This window comes from Prionailurus viverrinus, chromosome B3 (assembly GCF_022837055.1).
Source record: "Prionailurus viverrinus isolate Anna chromosome B3, UM_Priviv_1.0, whole genome shotgun sequence".
NCBI lineage: Eukaryota > Metazoa > Chordata > Mammalia > Carnivora > Felidae > Prionailurus > Prionailurus viverrinus.
Window position 1 is genome coordinate 8,209,434 of NC_062566.1, and position 19,221 is coordinate 8,228,654.

General features: G+C 45.2%; 1 long non-coding RNA gene across 1 annotated transcript; it reads right to left on the reverse strand.

Annotated features, from left to right (window-relative positions):
- Window positions 1–7,035: 7,035 nt before the first annotated feature.
- Window positions 7,036–9,497, reverse strand: LOC125168774 (uncharacterized). The gene is made up of 3 exons (XR_007153292.1): window positions 9,242–9,497; window positions 8,872–9,028; window positions 7,036–7,071 (listed from the first exon to the last, which is right to left on the reverse strand). It is a non-coding gene; the product is annotated as an uncharacterized LOC125168774 (long non-coding RNA).
- Window positions 9,498–19,221: the final 9,724 nt, after the last annotated feature.

The following is a 19,221-nucleotide window of genomic DNA, read 5'->3' on the forward strand; positions in this document are numbered from 1 at the left end:
CAACAAATAGTATTGGTTTTGTATTTATGAACATTAATGATTGTAGCAAAGGTTGGAAAATAGCAGTGCCTTAAGTGTCGATTAATTTTTCTCTCTCCATGTGAGTTTAAGGATCAACATTCCTCAACTTAACATGATGGCTTTACACCATGGATGGGTGGGGGACCCCACCCTTTCTCTCTTGTGGCTCTGACAGCCTCACTACAAAGTTTTCATCTCATGGTCTGAGGTGGCATCCCCAAATTCCACTTTTATATCTGCATTCCTGCCACTGGGAAATGCACAGGGAAAAGTGAAGTCAGGGCCCAGAAATTGCTCAGTTTCTCTCTGCACACATACCATTGGCCAGGACATAAGGACATAAGCTTCGAGAGAGGCTGGAAGATACAATTTCAGCAGGGTGATTACCTGCCCAGCTAACATTCTGTCATTCAATTACTAAAAGAAATCAACCAAACAAACAAAAAAGTGTAAATATTGAAGACGGCCAACAGACTGTTCCACATAACCTGTAATTGAATCTCTAGCTGTCTCAGTGTTTGCATTTGTTTCATTTTGTTTTGTTTGAAAACATTTTTAGACGTCAGAATCCTTTCAAGAAAGGAGGCTTTGCATTAGATACAACGTCTAGAAAAAGAAGCATAGTTGTTCTGCACGTAGATAACAGGTAACTTATATTTTTAAATTTTTGGATAAGCCAAATAAGATATTAGCTACAAAGGTCCTCTTGCAGAGTCCTGTATTCAGAGAAAGTGACATATTTTAATAAGTTGAAGTGGATTTGTGGAATTGAGGGCTGCAGGGGAAATAGTTTATTACAGGGTTAGTAAACTTCTCAAAAAGGGCCAGATGGTTCAGTATTTTCGGCTTTAAGGGACATTCTGTCTTTGAAGAAAATACTCAGCTCTGCATTTGTGGTGCAAAAGCAGCCATGGGTAACACATAAATGAATAGGTGTAATTATGTTCCAATAAAGCTTTATTTACAAAAACAGGTGGTGGGCCAGGTTTGGTTCATGTGCTGCAGTTTGCCAACTCCTGATTTACTAGCTGATCAATGTTTAATGGCAAAAATGTTCTATCCTCCCTTGGAATCAGATTTTTGAAATCCTCTGAGAGTTCCCATGTCAACATATACATTTATCTCTGACCCCATTGACTGACTAATTTGAGCAGAGAGAAGAACTGGTACACAGGGACCATTGTGACTTGATCACTGGTCCCAAATGAATTACAACATGGTCATTCTTGGTCTCCAGGAATTCCTAGTTGGACATTTGAAATAATCGCTTCACACAATCATAGGACACGTCAGTAGAAGAGACAATGTTCCAAAGAGTCACAGACTTGCAACTTTTGTTCAGCTATTACATCTTAGATTGGGGGGTTGGACGTATTTCATTATTAATAAAGTCTCTTTCAGCTGTAGACTTCTAGGATTCGCTGTAAAATTTAGTACTGGCATTTCCTCAAGAAGATGAGGTCATTCATTTGCTCAACAAATATCTCTTAGATAATTATGAGAGCCAGGCCCTGTTTCTGCCCATGAATAGAAAGTCACAGAATAAAACTAAATCGGTTTCTCGTCTCGTGGAGCTTACATACTAGTAGAGAGCAAAAAGGAAGGGACAAAAGAGGGAAGGAACACGGGAAAGGAGGAGGGAGAGAAAGAGAGCAAAAGAAAAGCAGATGTTAACAAGTGCCATGCAGAAAAGGTTACATTTAAACCTCCATATGGAAATAACAAAGCGAATTTTGTTTTGAAGTTCACGTGACAATAATGAGCAAGATAATGATCTCTGAGCGAGGGTATCCACTAACACCAAGACAGGAACTGAGCCCGTTCTGAAAACAGCAAATGACCCAAAGTAACTGTGGCAAGGGGTAGGACCGAGTGGTGCCAGGGGAGGTTGGAAATGCAGGTGACAACCCAATGACACAAAGCCTTAGCGTCCGCGGTCCAGGGTTTAGACTCCATTTAAAATCCAATAGGAATCCACCGAGGAGTTCTAACCAGGGAAAGTATTGAGCTCATAAAGGAAACAATGATGAAGCGTACACAGAGAAATAGGACCTTCAAAATGCCTGACTCTTTTTTAGTGTGTTTGCTACTGTACGGAAATAATTCCAGAAGGGAGTGTTGTCATAAGAAAAAACAAAGTAGTAAATGGCATTGCCTAATGGGCAGGCACTGAGGTGGAGCTCTGGCCTCACCCATCGGCTGGACGAACTTAAAAGTGTTATGTGTTAGCTATTATGGCTGCCTTTAGTAGGGTACTACAAGAAGACGTGAGCTCAGGCGAGAACTGGCCCTTTGCAAGCAGGGACCATGGCGTACATAGAGAATTAAGAGATGATGGGCCTTCCAGGGTCGGACGTGCCATCTGACCGGAAGTCTGGTTGACGGGTCCCACCCACACTTGATCAAGGGTTTTGCACAACAGCTGGAGATGCTGGACTTTGGACTGTGTTTTGTGGGAGAGGACCAGGAAGAAGGGTGTGTTCGGGCTCCAACGGTGAAAGGTATTAGGAGGCAAAATAGTTTTCATTTCTAGGCTTCCTTGCAGTTTGGAGGGATATTTAGCCATAAAACGTAAGTAGACGCAGTATGTGTCACACCTGGGGCTGTCCATAGAGATTCCCCACGCAGACTTTTCCATGCTGTTCTGTCTCCTGCTTCCTTGAAGTGGGTAGGCAATGGCGACGTCAGAAAAAATATATATATTCAAGATGGTAGAACAAGAAGATACGGGACTCAGGTTGCCGAAGCACAGCCTGGACAAGAGCCCCTGTGGATTAGGAACACCTATTTTTAACCCCAAATGAGTGAGAAATCATACACTTCTATTGTGTTTGAGCCATTCTGGGGTTTTTACAGCATTACCTGCGCTAAAAGTTCTTTGACTCGTATATTGGATGAGGAGCAGGTTGGGGGAAAAGGCAAGCAAAATTGAGAGGGTTTGTGTGTGTGTGTGTGTGTGTGTGTGTGTTTGCTTTCCTCTGTATTTTGACACGTGAAGTTCTAGATGTGCGTCAGACAAGCAGCTTGCCTTGTAATCACTTGGAATGTAGAAGTCTGGGGTTCCAGGGAGAGATCAGGGGTGGACATTGGGGAGTCATTGGAACATAGATGGTATGTAGACATGGGGCCAGTTTATAATTAAGAGAAGGAGGTTCGAGGCTGATTCGGGAGCCGTCATCAAACAAACAAACAAACAAAAGAGCCAGAGGTAAAGTCCAGGAGGCACCATCCAGTGAAGGAGAAGGAAAACCGGGAGTGGGTGATATCACCAAAAGTGAACCCTGTCTAAATACGAGTTCATGTCTAAGGTTCCTAAAATACACATCACCCCAGGGGTCTCTCTGGGAGGTAAAACTCTGCAACCCTTGGGGTAGCATGTCAGAGTTTATTTCTTCAGAAGTAAACGGTAAAGGAAACCACCAGCTCAGTAGACCGCACACCTGTGTTTTCTGAAGTCCTTTGCTCGAGGGAATAGTGAGTCAGAACTTTTGAATTTAACGCTTCATCTTGTAATCCCCTGAGTACCAATGGGGCTACATAAACAACCATTTCCTGTAACCTCAGACCGTACATCCAGTTCTCACCTCACTCTTGTCACCCACACCTGCTGACAGGTTTCCTCCTCCCACTACAAGATTTGAAATAACACATAGAGGGGGAAAAAAGAGCAGGTGAGTAGGAAAAAAAATGGCAAAAGTCTCCACCATGAGAATTTCACAGGCAAAGCACCCAAGAGACAACAGGGATGAAATAATCGCGTGTATAGTTTCTTCACATTCAAAGGACGCTGCTGGGGGGAAAAAAAAGGACTAATTCTGGGAGTAAAGACCAGCAAGGTCAGGCAAGAGCACGGAAACACAGAGGAGAGGCCTGGATTATTCTAACCTGGGTTTTGACACATTTTCCATCAAGCATCTGGGCAACGACTAATTCATTGTTGGAGGAAAAAAAAAATGTTTGTCCGAAGGGACATGAGTCTTTAACTGGTTATTTTACTATTTTAAGGGTCAATTTAAGGAGGTGTAACTAAGAGACACCAAACTTCCACGGATTAAATAAAACAGAAACTCATTTTTATCTCCTACTCTCTCAAAAGGGTCCAGAGGTGAGTGACCTATATAGAGTGATGGGGTTGGCCGTTCTTTTTTCCTCAACACGTGGCTTCCATGCTAGGATCTAACATTTCCTGGCTCTTTCCATTCCTTCACCAAAGGGAAGGGAGAAAGAGAGGCAGTGGAGAACTAGCCATACCCTGCAGAGGAAATGACACGAAATTATATACATCACTCCCACTTATATTCCATTGGCAAGAACTCAATCACACACCTAGCTGCAAGAGAGTCCGTGAAATGTAGCATCCATAGCCAGAAAGCCAAATTCCCTGATAAAAATGTCATGCACTTTGTAGGGGAAGCTTCTACTCTAAAAGGAAGAACACGAGGATAGATTCGCAGGAGAGATTAGGGGCACGTGTCATAATGTTCAAAATAAGACCCGAGGTTCACAGTCCCAAAACGACCACAGGAGAATGCTCTTTTAGACCTCTACTCACCCAGTCTCAGGCTCTAGGTCCCTATCCTCTGACTTCTTTTCCCCTTTTAGGTTGCTCATGGTATTCCTTTAAAATTGACTCCGGTGATGTAGACGAATGTTGGGAACCCCGTGGTTAGTATTAACCCTGAACTTTCCTGTGTCTCAGGCTTATGGTAGAAATAAAAATAGAGTTTGCTGTATGTGAGAAACTCTGCTCAAGGAATGAAGACTTTTGTGGGAGTTGATATAAATCACAGAAAGAAGTCTAACTTTTAGAGAAGAAACAAACATTTTGCTTAAGTTTTCTCTTATTTCCCTTTTCCAAGGCTCTGAGAGACACCCTAATGATTTGGCCACATTGTCGTAGAATTGTTTGAATATGCCAACATGAGAAAACTTAATTTCGTGGTTTGTTTTTTTGTTGTTGCTGTTTTGGGGTTTGTTTGTTTGTTTGTTTGTTTTAAGACTCACATCGCTTGTGCTGCAAACTTCCAAGATGGTTTCCGACCATCTTAGTCAGCTCAGGTTTCTGTAACAAAACACCGTAGACAGGGTGGCTTACACACAGACATTTGTCTCTTGCAGCTCTGGAAGCTGGGAAATCCAGGATCAAGTTGCCAGCTAGATTCAGTTTCTGGTGAGACCCTTCTTTTGGGTTTGCAGACAGCCACCTTCTCACGTGGGGGAGAGACTCTAGTCTCTCTTCGTCTTCTAAGGATACCAATGCCATCATGCGACCTACTGTCCTGACGTCATAGAAACCTTATTACTTCCCAAAGGTCCCACCTCAAAATACCGTCACGTTGGTGGTTAGAGCTTCAGCACAAGGATTTAGAAGGACACAAACATTCAGTCCATAGCGTAGACGATTCTCATCTCCTGGTATTAAGCCACTGCGTTCTCTTTGTCATGTGAATAAGAGGCTACCTTTGCGACCATAAGGGAACATGTAACTTCTTAGCACAAATCATAAAAGATATTGCCATTTCCATCTCGCTCTCTTGGATTGCTCACCCGGGAGGAAACAAGCCGCCATATTAAACACCCAGGCAGCCCTGTGTGGAGACCCATGTGGAGAGTAACCAACGTGTTAGCACAAGATTGCTCACATAGGAATTGATCGATCAGTCCCAGTCAAGCCCTCTGATCGTTTTAGCTCCCCAGAAGCAGAGGCCCTGACATTGTGGAGCAGAGGCCCTCCTGTACCGTCTGACTTCCTGACCCACAGAAACGGAGACATAACAAATGATGACTTTTGTTTCAAGCCACTAAGTTTTGGGGGTGATTTGTTACGGAACAACAGACAACAGCTGTCCATTTTGGTGTCTTTTCCGTTACATTTCTACTTGTACTGAGTGGCATTAGAGTAGCCAGGGGCAGTTGAGGGATCTTGCTAAGGAATATTTGAGCTGGGAATACTTGTAGTTGGGGATTAATGGAAGGTATTTATGTAGTTGGTAGCCAATACCGTGCATAGATAAATGCTTTCTAGCTATCTTAGCATAGGAACAGCTCCCGAGTTTTTCCTGTCACTGTAACAGCGGCTGTGTGGGAATGATAGCCGGTACCCTGGGGCCTGGTGGCAAATGGCTCATGTCAGAGACACAAGGTGTGAAATACACAGAGCTAGAAGTTAGTCTGTGGAAAACTCATTCAAAAATGCGTAAAACCAGGGGCCCCGGGTGGCTTCATCAGCTAAGCGTCCGACTTCAGCTCGGGTCATGATCTCGCAGTTCGTGAGTTCAAGCCCGCGTCACGTTCTGTGCGGACAGCCTGAAGCCTGCTTTGAGTTCTGTGTCTCCCTCTCTCTGCGCCTCTCCTGTTTGTGCTCTTTTTCTGTCTCTGTCTCTGTCTCTATCTCTGTCTCTCTCTCTCTCTCTCTCTCTCTCTAAAATAAACATTTAAAAAATTAAAAATGTATAAAACTCTAAGTAGAAAATTTGTTGCTTTCTAATGCCCCATCAGAATTGGGAGAGCCCCTATTACCAGAAATGCATGTCATAATGGAGGGTATACAATCATAAACATACTTCTCTATTTTTTATGGGAGTTACACAAAATAGAATTTAACAAAATTCCTCAGAGTATTCAATCCTGTAGTAACACTACAAACCAAAAATGCATCTGTACAGGGAATCACGTGTTTTTGACATCTTAATTCTCAAGAAGAAGAAGAAGAAGAAGAAGAAGAAGAAGAAGAAATTACCCATGTAAAAGAAAATAGGAGTTTTCTTTCAAGTACCTTTATTAAAGTAATACAGCAAAATTATTGTCACATGAATAAGTGATAAAAGCGTGTGTAGCCAAAAGTGAAGAGAGAAGGCATTAGAGAGTTGGGTTAGGCAGCTAATTAATATCATATTATATCATATTATAACTCCAGATTTTGTGATGCTTGTAGTATTTGCCATTTGGGGGGAACGTTTTCTTTTCCTAAATAAATATTTACTTTTTGACTTAATTTTGCATTCATGATTTTTTCCTTCTTCTCCGTCGTCGTCCTCTTCTTCTTCTTTACTGAGAGAGAGGGCACAAGTAAGAAAGGGCAGGGAGAGAGAGAAGTGGGCTCACCTGAAGTGGGGCTTGAGTTCACGAACCGCGAGATCCTGACCTGAGCCAAAGTCAGATGCTTAACTGACTGAGCCACCCAGGTGCCCCCTTCTTGTTCTTCTCAAGAAGAGCCCCCCATCAAAATGGGGTGCCTGGGTGGCTCAGTCAGTTAAGTGTCTTGCTTCAGCTCAGGCCATGATCTCACAGTTCGTGGGTTCGAGCCCCACATTGGGCATCCAGTTCTCGGGCTCTGTGCTGACGGCTCAGAGCCTGGAGCCTGCTTTCGATTCTGTGTCTCCCTCTCTCTCTCTGCCCCTCCCCCACTTGAACTCTGCCTTTCTGTCTGTCTGTCTCTCTCTCTTTCTTTCTCTGAAAAATAAAGATTAAAAAATATTAGAAAAAAGAAGAGCCCCCCAGATGGTATATTTTCAGGGCCCCCAAAACCTGAATCTCCCTGTGCCTAATCTTTACTCTTAGAACCTCCTCAACATGAAAGCCCATCCATTCATTTGTTTGTTTATTCATTCATTCATTCATTCAATGACAAATATCCAGCCCCGCACATGCCATCCTTGTGAGGCTTTCCAAGTGCCATTTCCAGGATGAAACAGTGCTTGGTGTGGACCACAGCAGTCAGTATCTCCCGCCCTGTAGACGTTGCTGACATACTGATCCTTTCCTCCTGGTTATAGCGTCCCCGAGGACAGACAGGGACTTTCTCATTTATTTTTCAACACACGCAGATTCAACAGTGTCTGGTAACGAGTAAGTTCTTGTTCGTAAATGTTCAACACACAATTCTCACGCGGAGAACTGAGACTTCAAAGAACACTCAAAACATTGATTTCTTATTTATTGTTTTAATCTACTTCAAGCCCCAATCCTCAGTCTTTGCTGAATTTCACTCAAGTATCGTGGGGTTTTTTTTCCATCCCCAGCTAGTTGTCTTAAAACCTCCGATGCCTATCAATGCATACGGTAGGCAGATAACTGTCCCCCAACCTTGCCCACATCCAATGCCCAGAGCCTCTGAATATGTTCTCTTACATGACAGAGAGGATTTAAATTTGCAGATGGAAGTAAGATTGCTACTCATATGAGCTTAATTAAGAGATATTGTGCTGGGTTATCCAAATAGGACAAATATAATCACAAGTGTCCTTAAAAGGGAATCAGATGGAAGACCAGGGAGTTAAAGGCCAGTTAAACACCAGTTTACAAAGGACTGGGCCCAACATTGCTGGCTTCAGAGATCAAGGAATGAGACTGTGAGTCAACGAATGTGGGCAGCTTCTTAAAGCTGGATGAGTCAAGAGAACGAATTCTCCCCTAGAGCTTCTAGAAGGAACAGATCCCTGCTGACACCTTCATTTTAGCCCAGTGAGACACGCTGTGAATTTCTGACCTCCAAAGCTGTAAGATAATCAATTGGCTCTTTGTAAGCCGCTAAAATTGTGGCGACCTGTTCCATCGGCAATGGGAAATGTACACAATACGGCAAGCCTACAAGGTGTTAGCCTTCGCGTAACTATCAGCCATACCTGGACACCGCCTCAGAGTGTGGCATATATTGAAATCAATGTTGGAAATACGTTTAGGAATTCATACGACAGAAACAATTCTTAGCTTACCAGCAAGCGATCCCTTTGGGAGAAGCCCAGTCCTGTTCATGTGAATCCAGCAGGATCGGAATCCAGCTAGATTTTTCCCAGGAGTTTAGCCGAGGTCAACGAAAGGGAAAAAGCCACAACGGATTGTAATACTCACCTTCGAGACCTAACTAACCCAGGGCTCAGGTGACGTCTTGCGTTTTGTCAGCTTTCAACTGTTCATCCTGCCTTCAGTGTGGTTGTGGGACGTTTACATTCCAAGGAAGGCAAAACACCAGGAGAGTAAATAAATTCTCCTGAGTTTGACGTGCTGGCTGTGAATGAATGAAACAAGAAAAGGGCAACAGTCATCACACAGTTCCCGGACAAACAAGCTCCGGTATCCACGAAGATGGGCCCTCATTTGCCCGCGCAGAGAAGACTGAACTAACTCTTCTTGGTGACACTGACACCACGCATATGGTGGGCGTTGTTTTGAATTATATTAGTCTGAAAGCTTTCTAGGGATAATAGCCACATTTGCTTACATTTCTAGCGCCAGGGGTAAGGGGGAGATCAGCTCACACACCAGGTGCGTGACACCCCCCCCCTCCCCCCTCCATGGAGAATGTAGCAGCTGGGCCACAGCTGGCGGGTGAGGAGCACCGGACAACGGCCCAGAACAGGACGTGACAAGGAATTCTCAGTCGGGTTGAAACGACAGGGACAGTAGGGGGCGGCAACAAAAAATGACACGTTGCTCCCCCGGGGCATCAGTCTTACAGAGCACTCAGCCTCCCCTGTCAAAGGTAAGGGGACACATTTTCTGGCATGGCACAGGAGATCCTCGGTCAGCAGGAACTGGGTCCCCTGAATCAGCCCTGCCCAGTCCGAGGAACGGTTTGAAGACCTGCGCGTCCCGCGCCCGGAAATGGCTCAAACAGGAAGTAGAGGTGTGTCCGCCATGAGGGCCCCCGGCCCCGGGCCGTGGAACCGGAAAAGGGGACTTTCTTCCCACTGCACCTCGGTGGGCCGTTTTGCATCCAGCAGGCAAGCTTACGAGCCCCCACTGCTCACTTGAGGGGTTAAAGCAATGCGGTCAAGTCCAAATATTTGCAAGATGACTTTCCTGGAGAGTTGGTCTCATGCCTGGGGGATTGAAACACTCCTCCCAAGCTGTTCACTTCTGACATTTTTAGTGCGTCTCCTCAGATTACAACCCAACAGTGAAGTAAATGGGGATGAAAGGCCCCAGGGATTCCTTCTCTTTTAATTAAAAAAAAAAATTGTGTGTGTGTGTGTGTGTGTGTGTTGCTGTTCTTAGAAGTTTTGAAGAAAATAAAGGGGGGGGAATATACCTCTGGTTCACTTGGGCCGACTGAGCCATTTTGTCGATTTGAAGTTAACAGGCACTGTGATCAAATTACCACAGATGTGACAAGTGGGTGACTCCAACAATAGGCCAACTCTCATGGCTCTGAGATGGGAGGTTCAGGGCAAGATATGCAATCGATCAAAGTCTGAGCTCAGTTCAGGGATCTCTTCTGGCAGAGAGAGGAACTGGGTCGCCCCGTGTGCATGCAAACACGATTAACCGGTAATGTGTCATGGAGCGCCATGTTAAGAAGGATCCTGAGGCCACAGTCAAGAGACTCAGCCAGAAAGAACGATCGGAGGTGACAATGACACAGACGTCATGCATTTGCAACCTTGGAGGGAATATTGATAGGAGAAAGACAGACACAGAAGTCGTTTTCCTGAGAGATGTTGTGTGTAGTTTTCTGGTTTTAAAAGGAAAACCTGCGTTGGGGCACCTGGGTGGCTCAATCAGTTAACCATCCGACTCTTGATTTTGGCTCTCACGGTTCATGGGTTCAAGCCCCATATCAGGAGCCTGCTTGGGATTCTCTCCCTCCCTCTCTCTCTACCCCTTCCCCGCTAGCTCTCTCTCTCTCTCTCTCTCTCTCTCTCTCTCAAAATAACTAAAACTAAACTTAAAAAAATTTTTTTAAAGAAAAGAAAAGCCTGCCTATAATGTGACTCTGGCATATGCAAGTCTTTCTGGGACCAAGATGCTGCAGGACCTCCTTCTGCTGAGCCACCTTCTCTGCACTGGCCCCTCTGGGTAGGTCCGGCGACCAGGGTTCTAGGAGGCAATGCGCCCTGGATTGGTCAGCAACACAGGCTCCTTGGACAGGCCTTTGGTAGCGCAGCTCAGGACAATGACTTACTTTTATGGAGCATTTCCTATGTGCCGGTAACATTCTGGGAGTTTTCGAAACATCAGCCCATGTGCTTTCTCTGCATCATACCCTAGGAGGTAAACGAGGTTACATTTACTTTATAGACCAGGAATCAGAGACTTCTTGAGGTTAACTTCAAGCACATGGCAGAATTTCAATCCAAGTCTCCCTGGCTTCAAATATAGTTATAATAGCTAACGCTTACCTATGTTATCATTTATTTTATTAGTTATTTTTAGCTTTTTTATTTGGATGTGAAAGAGAGAGAGAGAGAGAGAGAGAGATAGCACGTGAACAGGGGAGAGACAGGAGACAGAATCTGAAGCAGGCTCCAAGCTCTGAGCTGTCAGCACAGAGCCCGACGTGGGGCCCAAACTTACGAGCCATGAGATTATGATCTGAGCCAAAGTTGGACGTTTAACCAACTGACCCACCCAGGTGCCCCGATATATAAACATCATTTGCTGTTTGTAACTGCCTTACCTTTATCGCCACTTTGTGTGTGAAAAAATTGAGACCCGAAAAGTCTAGGTAGCTTATCTAACTTGCCATGGGGACTGCATGGCAAAGCTTAGATTACCTCCTGGGCAGACACACCATGGTCAGGGACAGCCATCATATGCTTGAAAATCCAAGACCTTCAACTACCTAATACCATTTCTCACTTAAGGGACAATGATCACTTGGCACATGGGAAGGTCTTCACTCTTTAGATGTCGTGTAATATGTACAGAGAGGAAGCCAGGGCAGACATCGTAGCAAACGGGAGCAATGTGCTAGAAAATGACATTGGGCAGGTGACAGGAAGCAGATCTGGGAAGCACAATTGTGAACAGAAACCCTCTCTCCTGGGAAACAGACTTGAGAGTCTGAACTGGCTGGGAGAGAATTCCATTTACCCAAAGACAAGCAGAAGTGGAGATTTCCTTTGTGTGCTCACTGTGTCCTGTGGCTGTTCCTGTCTTCTTGGCTAGAACCAGTGCGATGGGCCAGATGACGCAGATCAGACTAAAGATGGAGGAAGGAGAAGCAAGGTGAGTGGACCTAGTCCAGAGCTCAGAAGTTCATGAGAAAAGGTTTGACTCTAGAATTCTAGACTCGACTGAACAGATCTATAATTTGGTTTCCTGCCTTCAAAAGAAAAGAAAAGAAAAACCATCAGCAAGGAGAAAGAAAAAAATGGGATCTATGATGTATCCAAGGAAATGGTCTAATTGGCTAGATTAGCTGACAAATAGGCCAAGTGCTTAGGAGAAAGGGCATGGCTTTCTTTCTTTCAATTAGGGGAGGTAGACCAGTTGTCTCAACACAGTCCTCAGATCGCTTGCATCAGAATCTCCTGGTTGGAGGGAGGGCTCTTTCAAATGTTCATTCCTGAGGGGCATCTGGATGGCTCATTCAGTTAAGTAGTTAAGCCACAGACTCTTGATTTCAGCTCAGGTCATGATCTCATGGTTTGTGAATTCAAGCCCTGCATCAGGCTCTGCACTGATGCCCAGAGCCTACTTAGGATTCTCTCTCCCTGTCTGTCTCTGCCCCACCCCTGTTCCCTCTCTCTCTCTCTCTCAAAAAAGAGGAAAACATGAAAAAATTTTAAATGTTGATTCCTGGCCCGTTTCTTTATTCCCACCAAATCGAAACAACACACACGGGGCCCCTCCACGTCCCATAGGATTCCTCTGCACTCTTGCACCTGCTTTTGTCAGACGTAGAGGTTACATCTTCACGCTGTGAGATCGGGATGGATTGAACTCCAGTCTGTGGTTTTACTAAGTGACCTTGGAAACTGATGTTTACTAATCATCATTGGTAGTTATCACCGTCTGGGTTTCTCAATGTTTGTTATGCTTTGGATTAGAATCAAACAATGGAATGTTTTTGTTTTGTTTTGTTTTAATAACAATACTTGGATTTCTATCCGGTTCAGAGATACAGCCTGTGGCCTGGGAATCTGGATATAAAAAAAGCTCCTTCAATGCCTCTGGTTTGTGGCCCGGGTTGACGATCATTAGCAGCAACAAGGTGTAACAAATGCAAAACAGTGACCCTGATGCTCAAATATTTAAACTAATTCTGCTATTTTATATTCCATTGCCACTGTTCTTTGACCATGTCTTGTAAGCAGAGTCAGGAGGCTTCTAGACAATCAAGAACCTCCAATGAGAACAATTTAAAAAAAATTTTTTTACATCCAATTAGTTTTGATAGACAGAGCACGAGTGGGGGAGGGACAGAGAGCGAGCGGGAGACGCAGAATCCGGAGCAGGCTCCAGGCTCTGAGCTGTCAGCACAGAGCCTGACGCGGGGCGCGTACTCACAGACCGCGAGATCATGACCCGAGCCGAAGTCAGTCGCTCAACCGACTGAGCCACCCAGGCGCTCCATGAACTTGCTACTTAGAACAACAACAAAGGGATTTTCAGCACTTACCACGTGTGAGGTAACTTCAGTCACACACTGGCAACTTTGTGCTCCTGATTGATCTTCATTTTATACTACACTAGAGGCCGATGGCACTCTTAAGTCCTCTGCCATTGGCAGGATGTGGGAAGTTACCAAGACAGAAGCAGGGAGAATTAGACTCCAAACACACACTCATTCAGTGTCAACACGTCGGTGCCATCTAGAATTTAGATGGGCTAACGGAGCTACAGAAGGAATGGAAGAGGCAGGGCCGGCCTCGATGAGAGTGGAGTGGCTACTTCTCTGCGGTGTCTCTGGCTGGCGCATGTGAAGAAAAACTCAAAAGCAGAAAAGCACATGGTCATTGCGTCTTCCTGGAGATCCTACAGAAAAGGGTAATGCTAGGCCACGCTGAGACTCAGGAGATTAAAATTAAACGTAGTTTTCCCCTTTCCGTGGCTGTGAGAGAAGGCGAAGGAGAAGGAAATGTTGTTTGAGTTAAAAACAGAAAAAAAAAATAGCATTTGTATAGAAAAATTTGACTATGAGAATAATAACTTGTTACTTTGAAAAAAATAGCTGATCACTTTGAGTACCCATAATACTATAGGTATATACATTACCTCCTTTGACCATTACAAAAACCTTATGAAATTGTGAAAATCTACTTTATAGGTAGGAAAATGTGGCTCAGAGGGGTGAAGTAACTTGTTCCAGAGCAAAGCTTGTAAGTGACTGAGTCAGGATTTAGGTGTTTTTTTTTTTTTTATTTGTTGGTTTGTTTATTTATTTATTTGTTTGTTTGTTTATTTATTTATTTATTTTGAGAGAGAGAAGAGAGCAAGCAAAGAAAGGGCAGAGCAAGAGGGAGACCCAGAATCTGAAGTAGGCTCCAGGTTCTGAGTTGTCAGCACAGAGCCCCATATGGGGCTTGAACTCACAGACTGGGAGATCCTGACCTAAGCCGAAGTCGTACGCTTAACTGACTGAGCCACCCACGTGCCCCAGGATTTAGGTGGTTTTTTTTCTTTTTTGTAAGTTTTATTTATTTTGAGAAAGCCAGACACAGCAAGAGTGGGGGAGGGGCAGAGAGAGAAGGTGAGAAAATATCCCAAGCAGGCTCCATACTTTCAGCACAGAGTCCCGCACAGAGCGCAACATGGGGCTCGAACTCACAAACCTTGAGATCGTGGCTTGAGCCAAAATCAACAGTCGGACACTTAACCGACTGAGCCACCCAGGCGCCCCGACTGAGTCAGGATTTAATCCTAAATCTGCTGCTTCCAAATCCAAAGATTCTCCTATCGATTACACCAGACTCCTACTCTGCCGTTGTAAGTATCCAATAAATATTCATTGAAAAGAAATAAATTCAGCAGTGCAGATTTATCAATAAGATTTCCAACCAGGCAAATAAATGGCCACATTAATTTTCAAAGTGCTTCTTTAGACTTACTGATGCCCCCATGAATACTTCCAGTGCATAAAGATCTTAAAGATGACTAAATATGGCTCCTGCATTTAAAAAAAAAAAATTATTACATTGTGTAGGGCATAAAACTAGCACACAGATTACTATGTGATGAAAAAAGAGGTTCGCCAAGTGCTGTAGAGATTCAAAGTAGGGAGCGAGCAAAGCCCGTGAAGGGTCAGGAAGGTCCTCATGAGGGTCGTGGGCTGGGCTGGGAAAGAAACTACCTATAGTAGCTGCATTATTGCACAAAAATACCATTTGCCCTCTCTGAAGGTAGGTTATGCTTCCAGACGCCATTGACCTTGGGCTTGGCCCTGTGACTTGTTTAGGCAATGAGCTATAAGTAGAAGCAATGCGTGCCCCTTTGAGGGAGAAGTACGGTGTGTCGTCTTTTCTTTCCACCTGTTGGCGTCCTTCTGGACAGACGCTGTTGTGTCAGCCTGAGCCTAGGAGCCGAGGAAATATGGACCTAGAGTGTTGGCTGAACTACGATGAGTGACAAAAACAACCTAGGATAGATTTCAGGGTCATCTGGCATTGCCGCACAACCTAGCCTAGCTTGCCTAACTTAGCTCCCCAAAACGACGCCTTTCAAGTGGACGGCCACGCGTTGACTTGAACAGAAAAGAAAGACATTGAAATGAGAGAAGCAACAGAAGCCAATCTCCCAAGGTGGTGATTGTGGAGCATCCGGTAGTCTCAACCTTGGCCCTATAGAAAAACATTGCCGCCTGAGCCCATTCACACATCAACTAAATCAACATCTAGGAAAAAATCACAGATGGGTGTATTTTTTTAAAACTCTTCAGTTTCTCCTCATGTGCGCCCTAGACTGAGAACGACTGATATGGTCGAATCCCTTTATATTGCCACTGAGGAGACAGAGTTCCAGAGAGAAGGGACACCAGTGCTGGACAGTGGCAGAGTCATATTCCCTGTCCTCCGCGAGGCAAACTTAGGGTTCTCGCCAGAAGGAACAGTAATTGGAATTAGAAACATTGTCACGTGGCTTTAGAGAACCTGATGTAACCTGGCTTCAAATCTTGATGGGAAATTTACTAACCACCTGACAAAGCGTTTAACTCTTCTGAAGCCCGTATTTTTTGCACCCATAAATTGGTGATGCTGGCGACAGCCTCATTGCATGGTGGTGAGTGTTTCATGAGACAATGCGCATTTGGAAGCGTGGTGTAATATAAAGGTCAGGCATGTGGGTTCTGATTCCAAGCCATCAAACAGGTTTCAGTGCCCACACTGAAACTTACCCTGTAATGGACCTATCTGTTAATGCCACCGTTAACGTTCCTTCGGGAATAAAATGGGTTAAATAGAATCACATCTCTTTTAAGGTTGTGGTGGAAAGTACGTGCCGAGTGGATGGGCTGCAAAATCCAAAAGGCATCATCATACTTGCATCCACCGTGCACGTGGTGCCCCCTGAAGTTGTACATGCAGAAGCCCTATAGAGCGATTATTTCGTAGGGAATTTAGAAGTGTCCCTGGCACACGGTAGGTTCTTATGGCGTCTATGTCATTATGTTATAAGAACTTCTTATGTTATTAGGGGGCTGGCACACTGGGACGTGGAAAGTAGTCTATATGTATTTGTTGAATGAAAGACTGAATAAAGTATATTCTTAATGCGATTAGTAAGCCAGTTTTGATCCAAGTGCATAGGAAATAAGAAAGATAGATATTAGACTGGAATGGATCTTGGATGCCAATTACATATCTTGGATTTTATTTTGTAGGTAGTGGGGAGACCCTGAATATCCCTGAACAGCAGAGTAATATACTCAGGGCAATTGTAAGGTTGATTAAGGGGGGGGGGCAGTGATTTATGGAAGAAGGGGAAAAAGGAGACCACTCACACTGACCCATAAATAATCCAGCCACAAGCTAGACAGCAGGGGAAGGGATGGCAACAAAGAGATGGACATGAAGAAAGGACAAGACAGGCAGGCGTCTCTGAGGAAACCAGGCTAAATCACGTTCTAGTGTGCATCGGGAACTCTGGCCCCAGCTCTGCCCTTGATTCTTCTGTGCCCTCAGAACGTGGGGGAACCAACACCCCTCCCTGCACTGTAATGGCTATGATGACATCATCAGGCTTGCTGCTCCCAAGGTTCCTTGGGCCCCAGAACCCACCTGTGAAATTGAGAGAGGCTGGGGCGGTCCGGGACTCACCGGGAACTTCGTGTGGGCCATTTCACACGCCAGTCGAGCTGTGGAGCCCGTGTGGGAAGCTAATGGGAAGATTATGTGATTAGCTTATTTTCTAGGGAATTGTGCCTGTCTGCCTTTCCTTATTTATTCAAGGACTGTTAGGTGTGTGGGGGAGACGGGGAGGCATCATCATCGAGGCCAATCGCTTTAGTCCACCCTTTCTGAAAGTTCAGGGAAAGGTCAGGCAAGCTACCATTCCGGTGTCATTCTCCTTCCCCCGTGACTCCCTGTCACGCAAGGAGAGAGACTCCAGTGGGGCACCTGGGTGGCTCAGTCGGTTAAGCGTCTCCCTTCAGCTCAGGTCGTGATCTCACAGTTTGGGACTTGGAGCCCCCCATCCAGCTCTCTGCTGTCAGCGCAGAACCCACTTCAGATCCTTTGTCCCCCTCTCTCGCTGTCCCTCTCCTGCTTGCTCTGTCACTCTCAAAAATAAATAAATAAATAAACATTAAAAAAAAAAAAAGACTCCAGCAAACCCCCGTGCAGAATGCACACACTTACACGTGCACACACGCTCACCTACACTCACTCAAAAAACTCCCTCCAACACGCACTCACGTATACAAGCTCACGCACACTCGCATGCTCACTCATGCAATTCACACGCGCGCACACACACACACACACACACTTAACGCACACAGACACAGACGCGCACACGCTCATACACACACGCTCTAATTCTCTGCTCCAGTCTTCATTTGCACCAGCGCCTGCCTCCCGAGGGGACATGTTGCCAGGGAGGTGATTAAAGCCAACTTCTATCTAATTGAGAAAGGACTGCCTGACCTTTCTTTCCAAATATGTTTGTAAATTCCTTGTAATTAGATTTCCCCCCTCAAGGAAAGACTGCTGGGTTGCTCCTGAGGAAAATACAGTCAGTGGCAGGTGGCCAGCAACTTCCAGACCATTCTGCTCTGATAAGGACGGACTCCCTGCTGTCCAGGTGGGTGAGGGCACAGGGGTGGGGCCACGGTGGCCCAAGGGCTCGAGGTCACTCTCACTCCTGTTTCAGCCTTTAAAAACATATTGCTGCTAATTCCTCCTTTTTAAGTTTATTTACTTATTTTGAAAGATGGAGAGTGGGGCGCCTGGGTGGCTTGGTCGGTTAAGCGTCTGACTTCGGCTCAGGTCATGATCTCATGGTCCGTGAGTTCAAGCCCCTCGTCAGGCTCTGTGCTCACAGCTCAGAGCCTGGAGCATGTTTCAGATTCTGTGTCTCCCTCTCTCCCTGACCCTCCCCTGTTCATGCTCTGTCTCTCTCTGTCTCAAAAATAAATAAACGTTAAAAAAATTAAAAAAAAAAAAAGAAAGATGGAGAGAACATAAGTGGGAGAGGGGTAGAGAAAGAGGGAGAGAGAGAGGATCCCAATCAGGTTCTGCACTGTTAGAGCAGAGCCCGATGCAGGGCTTGAACTCGCAAGCCCTGAGATCCTGACCTGAGCCAAAGTCAGATGCTTAACTGACCCAGCCACCCAGGGGCTCCATGTTGCTGTTAATTCCTAAAACTAGGAGATGCACAGGCTGACTGGCTTGCAAAATAACCCAAAAGCTGCTTGTTTGGGGGAGAAACACACGAGTCACATTTACGCAGGGGCTTAGCCCTTGTGGGGTCAGATCTCTGTCCTCAGCACCCGTTCTCCCCATCCAGGTGACACCACTGTGCACCCCTCCGCACCCCAGGAACCAAAACACATCTATTCCTGGGGGATCCTCTGGCAAAAACACACCAGAACTGCCAGAAAGGGCGGTGTGATGATGTGGAAAATTGCAGCTTTTAGCATTAGGAGGTCCGCCTTTGAGGCCAGTCTCTGCCACTTACATTTTTGTTTGTTTGCTCCTTATTTTATTCAATATATTCCTTGATTATTCATGCTGGCCTCTGTTTCCCAAAGAATCTGTGATCTTTGTAGGTGAAGAGGAGAGGTCGAAGGGGAGAAAGCAACTGCAGGAAAGGAGAAAGCAAATATGTTAGGCACAGTGCCAATAAAGTTGCAATAACTGCTCACTGATTATTTTTCTGGGCTTCCCAGCAGCCTAATGGAAAAGGGACACCTGATGAGCTACGCAACCACGGAGAGACTCTGGCCTCCAAGGAAAAATGCTTTTTGTAGTGGTTTTTTTTTTTTCTGAGCATAAACTATTAAGAGATATGACCTGAGAAGAACTATAGGTGGGCACC